Source organism: Trachymyrmex cornetzi, unplaced genomic scaffold (genome assembly GCF_001594075.2).
Source record: "Trachymyrmex cornetzi isolate Tcor2-1 unplaced genomic scaffold, Tcor1.1 scaffold1017, whole genome shotgun sequence".
Classification (NCBI taxonomy): Eukaryota; Metazoa; Arthropoda; class Insecta; order Hymenoptera; family Formicidae; genus Trachymyrmex; species Trachymyrmex cornetzi.
In genome coordinates, this window is record NW_017295562.1 from 349,927 (window position 1) to 357,986 (window position 8,060).

Genomic DNA, 8,060 nt, shown 5'->3' on the forward strand with positions numbered 1-8,060 from the left:
CGAGCCTTTACATTGGATTCGTTACTAGCCTTACTATCTCTATCTGTAATTGATCAATTTGGTTACTGCCCGGACAAAATGTTTTATATATAATTGTACAAAATTATGTAAAATTATACATAATTTTATGTAATTGTAAATAAATCGACATATTTTTTTTATATTGTATATAATTATATATATTTATATAAAATTATATATAATTATATATAAAACATTTTTTCTCGGTTACTTACGTTTTTGTATGTGACATAGGCTTAATCTTATGATATTAGCTAATCGCATGCGTGAGTATATAATTGAAAAATCTAAACTTTACGATATGTAGAAAATATTTATACATAAAATATATTTGAGTTATTATTTTTAATCTTCCATAGATAGTAATTGATAGCAGCAATTTTTTGTGTGTTTCAAAAGTTACTACATTATAAATTACGTTGTTGCATGTGTAATATACTTAAAAGAATAATACATTGGAGACAGTCATTTTGATCAATACGTTTTGCTTCTTACTTAGTGTATATATACTATTAATTTACTGGAAAACATGGCAACCGCTAAGTAAACATGTTGAGACATTGAGTGCGTTTAGAACTGTTTAACAAACAATCATAAAACGGTTGCAAAACTATTACATTTTGCTGAACGCACCCAGTATTAAATTTGTTTGCAAATTGTTTTGAAGTTTGACGTGGATTTTTATCAATAATGTTTCAAAGCATCATTATCAAAATCAGAATATCTACTACTACGAGATTTATCTTGGAGATTGAAGTTCCCCGAATGAAAATTTTCAAACCAATGTCTATTTATGCATTCTAAAGTGGCATTGTTTCCCAAGTACATCATATATATTTTGAGCACAATTTGTTGCATTAATGCTCTTTTTAAACTCATAACATTTTTAACCGAAATACATTTTGTTGGAAGTTATAGGGTGCTTTCCATTTGATGATACAAGTCGACACAAGTGTCTTTGTCACTCTCTGAATGTCAACAAGGAAGAACGACGCTTATGACATCAAATGGAAAACACCCGTAGTATTATTGCGGTAAAATATTTTTAATTTATAATACAGATTAAAAATACGATGAACCAACAACTTGCTTAACTTTATTTACGTGAACAATAGGAAGTGCGCACATCCACTCAAAATGCGGATATTTTTCAAAAATGTATTTTTTAAAAACGGCCATTATTATGTGCACCAATACATGACTGGCAATATTATTTATAAAACAACACTATAATATTTATAAAATATTTTTGAAGAAGCTGGAGATTCAGGTTTTTCTTGTAATTTTGTTTGGCGTGTCTAAAACCGGCTTCAAGGTAGCCGTATATAATAAATTTTATGGAGATTCAGAAATCTTAAAATATCAATTAAGCATGTATGGAAATTATTTGATATATGAGCTCCTTAATTGATAAGTGGCATAAGTCCAAAATTAGGAAAAATGCGTTTGTTGTAGAAGTAGAAAGCATCAAGAATGTTTGTTTTATCTATTAATTTAATTTACTTTTATTTTGTTTTTATGTTCATAAAAAATAAAAATCAATTTTACATCATAAATAAAGTGACCGTAAAAAAAGCTGGACTTAAGTCACTATTCCAGCTTTTTTTGTAGTCACTTTATTTATGATGTAAAATTAATTTTTATATTTTATGGATATAAAAATAAAATAAAAGTAAATTAAATTGATAAAATAAAACAAACATTCTTAATACTTTCTACTTTTACGATAAACGCATTTTTTTCTAATTTTGGACTTATGCCACTTGTCAACTAAGGGGCTCATATGTTGATTAGAATTAAAATAATTCAACCATGAGGTCAATAACCAACTCAAGGTGACGTCAGAGTGACAGTGTAATTGTAAGCAATAACTTATACAAAAACACTTCTTCATCCAGACGTTTCGATCCCTATCGGGTCCTTCTCAATGTTAAAAAATAAATTCAAATGTTACCGGTAACAACGCATGATGTTCAGTATATGTATAATAAAGGCGCATACACATTTGCATGTTGGTACAAATAATTGCGGCATATAAACTGTCCAGAATCGTCTTTGTTGGAACTTGTAGTTCGTTCCAAATCAAGTCTCATATGCAATCTAGATAGTCATCGGCTTCGTGACAAATGTACACTAAAGTGGCCATTAACATTAACATCAATGAAATCGATATCCTCCTTCACATTCTAATTACAAATAATGAATACGTAACTAAATACAATCGAATGTCATAAAAGATACAAAAAAAATTACAAATTAATCAAATTAAAATCATAAAACATCTGTCTTACATAAAAATTGTTACGAACATGACTCACAAAAAAGGAAAATAATTAAATAAAAATTATGTCATTGTACAAATATATCTTCCATAAAAATTGTTTAGCATACGAGTAACAATAAACGAAAATATTCAAAAAATATTCGATTGGAATTGTTTAATTATTCCTTTATTATATTTCTTCAATGCAATAAATTTGCCTATTATCCAATTTTTTTCTCTTTCGCCAAACTGTATAAGATCGTAGATCACAGATTTAATTAATTGGTTTGTAAACAATTATTTTAATTCTATCGTTCAAAAATTAATAAATATCTTTCGACGAGATTATAAAGTCTTCATTTGTGCATATTTCGAGAAAATTGAGAGAATAATCATTATGACAAACGATCTGTGATCCTTTGCGTGAATTTGATCTTCCTGATATTTTCCAAATGGCGTCATGCTACATCAAGTCACCCCGGAAACGCGAATGTACACTTTGGCCGAAGCGAAAACATTACGAATTACATCGTTTGTTTAATATATACTTTCGCGCAAAATCCTCCGATCGGACGGCTTATTAATACGTTCACATCGTACTTTTTAAACACTGGAATCTTATTAAGAAATAAATCAAACTTATAATTTGGATTTGAATATTATGGAATTAAGTTCATGATAAGTAAAAATAATAGTTTCTTACCTATCATCTTCATATATTTTGAGAACAAATATAGAGACAATATTTGAAAACGCAGGAATAATTTTTGCAATTCTAATAAATCTAACAATTTTAGAAACTTTATTTCTAGTTTCCATGAATAATTTGTAACTAAAAATTCAAAGCGTAAAAAAATGTTTCAAATTATAAAAGGAATTAGTCACATATAAATTGAAAAGAGAATGCAAGATAAGATCGCACTCAAGTAATTTCAAATCTCAAAATTATTTAGTCACTCTTTTATTATTACATTTTAATTATTCTTTTCAGTACTATTATGTATGTGTCTTATCCATCTATAAAAAATGGTGCGCAATAAAAAGAATAAAAATAGGTAAACAATTTCGTGCAAAATCAAAGTTGATAAAGGAAGAAGATTAAGTAAGGACCATATTTTAGATAACTTAAATTAAATGGTAGGAAATATAGATGCTGCGTACAAATTATTATGAGAATATGTCACAAATTATACATAGGCACTGAAGAATACTATCTACTCAATTCCTTTTATCGTTTATATATAATATTAATATAACGTCGGGGATACACTGAACGATAATGTTCAACGATTATCCAGACAATTAGCTCCCCAACCTGATCATTCTCTATGAAGCATGCAACAGGAAACACTTATTTGCATCGAAGAGAACGTCGACGCGATGTGATTATTTCACAAATGCAGCTAACGCTACTCTTCGAATCGCGAAACATTTCGTAATATATCATTCGTGATATTACATTCGTAACGCAACTTTAGCCGTTATCGAACGCATGCAAAGATCGGACCACATAACTGAATAATATTTGCAAAATGAGAATAATTATAATATAAGTAATTAACTAAAAAGATAATATTTTCTAGATAATATTATTGGACAAATCAAATAACTTTTTTAATTTAAAATAATATATTTATATAGTGTTATATTATTATATTAATTTAATAAAAATAGGAGTCATTATAACAACTCTTATTATTACGTTAACAGAGCCGAAAAATTCTTTCAATATTAATGTTATTTGCGTCTTAAACATCCCATTTATGACGTTCTAGATTCGTATGAAAATAAACCCATCGCATGCAGCGAATCAACCGATACTTCAGACATCAGGAACAAGTACATGTAATAACGGTGCATTTTCGCGGGAGCGTTTAGATCGGTTTCCCGAAGATGTTACGTATATAACTGTCCGAGTTATTCATAAATATCTCTTTCTACTTTGATGTATATAATAAAAAGTTGGGCTTGTTTTAATTTTTTTATGTCGTATAATTAACGTGCCTTGCATATCGTCACTAACGATTGCTTCCAGCAATGTCAAAGTCACGGATCTTACATTATTAGTATACATAATTACATATTGGAACTGTTATAAGAAGAAATGTGTCTTAAAACGATTAAAATGTTGAGTAATGCCAATTACACAAAAAGTGACACTCTTTCCTGTATAAGAACCACTGACAAATTGCAACTGTTACTTTGAAAATCAATACTGATGCTGAAATGGTTCGGAAACATGACGAAATATCTCGAATCATCGAATATACAATATAATATTCTCTATATATGAATTCCAATTTTGTATGAATTGCTTTTCTTATTAGTCATAATTCTTTAGTTTCTAAAATTGTATTGCTAATTAAACGAGAAATTGTAAATAAATAGTTCCACATGCTGAAGATATATGTATATGGAATTATGCTAACGTTGCGGAAGACCACCTACTCACAATCTATTTCTCTCTTTTTCTGAAAGGGTATATTTAGCAACAAAGGAATTATTCAACCACAATCGTGATTGATAACGTGTAGGAAGAACAACCTTTTTACATTAAAAATTACAAGATTCTCTTGATAAGTGCGTCACAATAACTAATCGATGTATCTTTTGTTCTTATACGCAATGCTATATTTGACTTTTTTTCTATTACACGGGAATAATGAGTGTATCACAGTTTACATTATTTCCTACATTTTAATTTTCGAAGAAGTTGCATTTTTCTATTAGAAAAATATACATTCTGCTTTGTATTTATTAGTCTTGTTGAAATTTTTTTGGAAATTTATTTATTAATTATAAAAATGTAGAGAGATGTTAGAATCGAAATTATGAATAGATATATTTTAAGTACATTTAAAATTTTTTATGGATAAATGATTTTATTACAAATGTATAAATATTATAAAACATTAGTTAACAAAAATTCAAAAAGAATCAATTATTTGTAAATAGATATTTAAAATAAATAAAAATTTTGTAACAAGAAATACTATTAATAGATGATTTGAAAAATTCAAAAAAGTAAATTTATAATTTTATAAATTTTTATAAATTTATAAAATATATAATTTATAATTTATTGTTAATGTAACTTAAATATTTTAAGTCTTATATAGAACGGCGTTTCCTTCTAAACAAAATTTAAGTAAAAGATTAACGTAAATCATTATAGTAAAAATAATAATATAAACAAAATAAATAAAATTTACTATAATGGTCAATTTTTCACTAAAAAAATCTTTGTCTAGGAAGAAATATCGCTTTATATAAGATTTTAAATATTTAAATTATACTAAAATTTGAATATAAATTAATAATTAACATAATAATAATATCTTTTTCAGGAAAAATATAATATCTTTGAACAACTTTCAAACTTCCGATTTTTTACGTGATTAATTACACTGCTCGACGTAATCTTTGCTGTTTGAATAAAAGATACCATTTCCGATGTATTTTCGCGCGCTGAACACGAATCCGGTAATGAAATTGCTCTATCACGTCAGGTTTGTGAGAAAAGTGAAATTAAAGGTGTCAAAATTAACATTTTTTGACGTATTTGTGATTTTTTTGTTAGCGAATTAAATTTTTTTTTCTTCTTTCGTTTACGCCATCTTAAAGTGCCAACTTTTATCTTTAAAATATATTTTTTTTAACACCGTACATTTTTTTTTCACCGAGATAATTTCTGCGTAATCACGCAAAGAAAAACGTTCTGTGCCAAAAATGTTTTTGAAGGAAATGGTATCTGTTATTCAAACAGCAGAAAAAAAGTCTTAAAATGTCGGGCAATGTTATATTTACAATTAGCCATAAACATATTTATTGGATTATGTTAATGTTATAGGATATTAGTTTTTATATAGCCCCTACAAATATAATAAGTATTTGTAAACTATATATAAAAACAAATTTCTTAGAAAATAAAGCAAATATGAAGCATATATGTTATCTGTACTTATTCTGTTAGCGCGCAGATATTAAGTCGAAAAAAAAATTTACTTTGATTTCAATAAACAACATTAATTTCATAGATATTGTCTAATTCTCGAATAATAAAATTTTTTATTAAATCTTGTCAATATTCAGCCTATGCTTTAGTAATTTCGCCATTGCTGTGACATTGGAGAGTTGAAAACTGGCAGCGATTAACATTAGGGTAGTTGAAAGGTTAGTCACGAATAAAAAATCATATCGATCTATCCCTTCGTAAACTTTTGCAACTGGTTTCGTCCTGGATAACTGGCAATAGATTATTTCTCTCACCGGGGATGACAAACGGGTGGAAGAAGAACGAAAAGAAGATGATTCTCTCGTGTAACTGTTGCTTTCTGAGTGACTTCGTTTGGCTCGTCTATCGGCAGGTGGACAACGACCGACGTTGGCAATAGAACTGAGACCGGCACTATGTCGCGAGAGTTAAATATTATTGGCGATGCTTGAAGAGAGAGGGAGAAAGAGACTGTTAGCCATGTCGGTGGCACCATCGTGTGCTCACATGGTAAATCAACAAGATCGACCAGTAACACGTGATATTCTCATGCAGATCCGAAAGTGCACTAATAAAAACGAATCATGATTTATGATTTGTTATGATTGCTTTAATTGACTGTTTTTTATTATATTTGGCATTGTATTAAACAATTAAACAAAAGAATAGTTTATTAAAATTCACGAAAGAAATTATATCAAACATAGCTTGACACACGCGCGCATTTATATTGATACGTAGAATAATTTTTATAATTAAAATTTATAAGTACACTGATTGAATAGTACTATTATTTAAACATTTACTTAAGGAGGTTCTCGCGTTTGATGAAATATAAGACAAGTTTATAACATACATTTAATACAAATGTTAATAATATCAATAATATCTAAAAAAAATTTATTGACTTTTACCGTACTATGTTGAAGATATTTAATTCTAGATTTATAGAATTTTACATTACAAGTTGAAGGTATAACCTTATCCTGTAGTTATTCTCTTTTAGATTGTTACATTGTAAGACAACAATTAAAAAATTGTTATAATTATAAAGTAAGCACAGTTTGTTCTCGTAAAATTTTATTTAAACTGAATGTACAGTTTACAATTTATATTCTTCAATGAAAAAAACTTTCTCTAGAATATATGTCAAATGGACAATGCGTATACAACAAATAAGCATTTTACAACTTTTATTTTGTCATTTTAAAAATATTTAGTAACATATAAAATTAATAATAATTATGTATAATGGCATATAAGATATTGTTAGTAATCTTTTTATTCCATTATTTTAATTATTTTACGTATTATTATGAATAAACTGTCTATAAATAACATTTCGGTAAAAAACAACTCTATTTTTCAGGCAAATGTCTTAAGCGGCGTCCACAATGAGATTTTAAGACGTAAGACTTAAGCTTAAAGCCGTAAGAAATTAATTAATCATAGTCGATTATTTTCTTAACATTCGACTATAATTGGCCAATTTCTTACGATTAATAAGGCTTAAGCTTAAATTTTAGCCACCAAATTTACTGGATTTTAATGATTTTTATTAAAGTTAATAATAAATGACATCACATTTACGATTGACTATAAATTAGTTTTAAAACTACTATGATGTGATACTTATTTTAATTAGCGTTCTTTATATAAATAATTACATGCGTTAATAATTATAGGTTTGGATTTATTATTTCTCACAATATATCCTTTCTTATTTTAATCATATTAATTTAATTAGTTATCATTATTTATTAATTAACTGCTTATTAGTTA

At 27.2% G+C, this 8,060-nt stretch overlaps 1 protein-coding gene across 3 annotated transcripts in view; it reads right to left on the reverse strand.

Annotated features, from left to right (window-relative positions):
• Positions 1 to 6,675, reverse strand: part of LOC108758328 (acyl-CoA Delta(11) desaturase) — a 20,890-nt gene extending 14,215 nt beyond the window's left edge. For 2 of the 3 annotated variants that reach the window (XM_018503228.1, XM_018503238.1), the window contains exon 1: positions 6,554 to 6,675. The gene's annotated coding sequence lies outside the window, so the exon portion shown is untranslated. Of the gene's footprint in view, positions 1 to 6,490 lie in introns of all 3 variants that reach the window. The other variant, XM_018503212.1, reaches the window with a different exon arrangement.
• Positions 6,676 to 8,060: the final 1,385 nt, after the last annotated feature.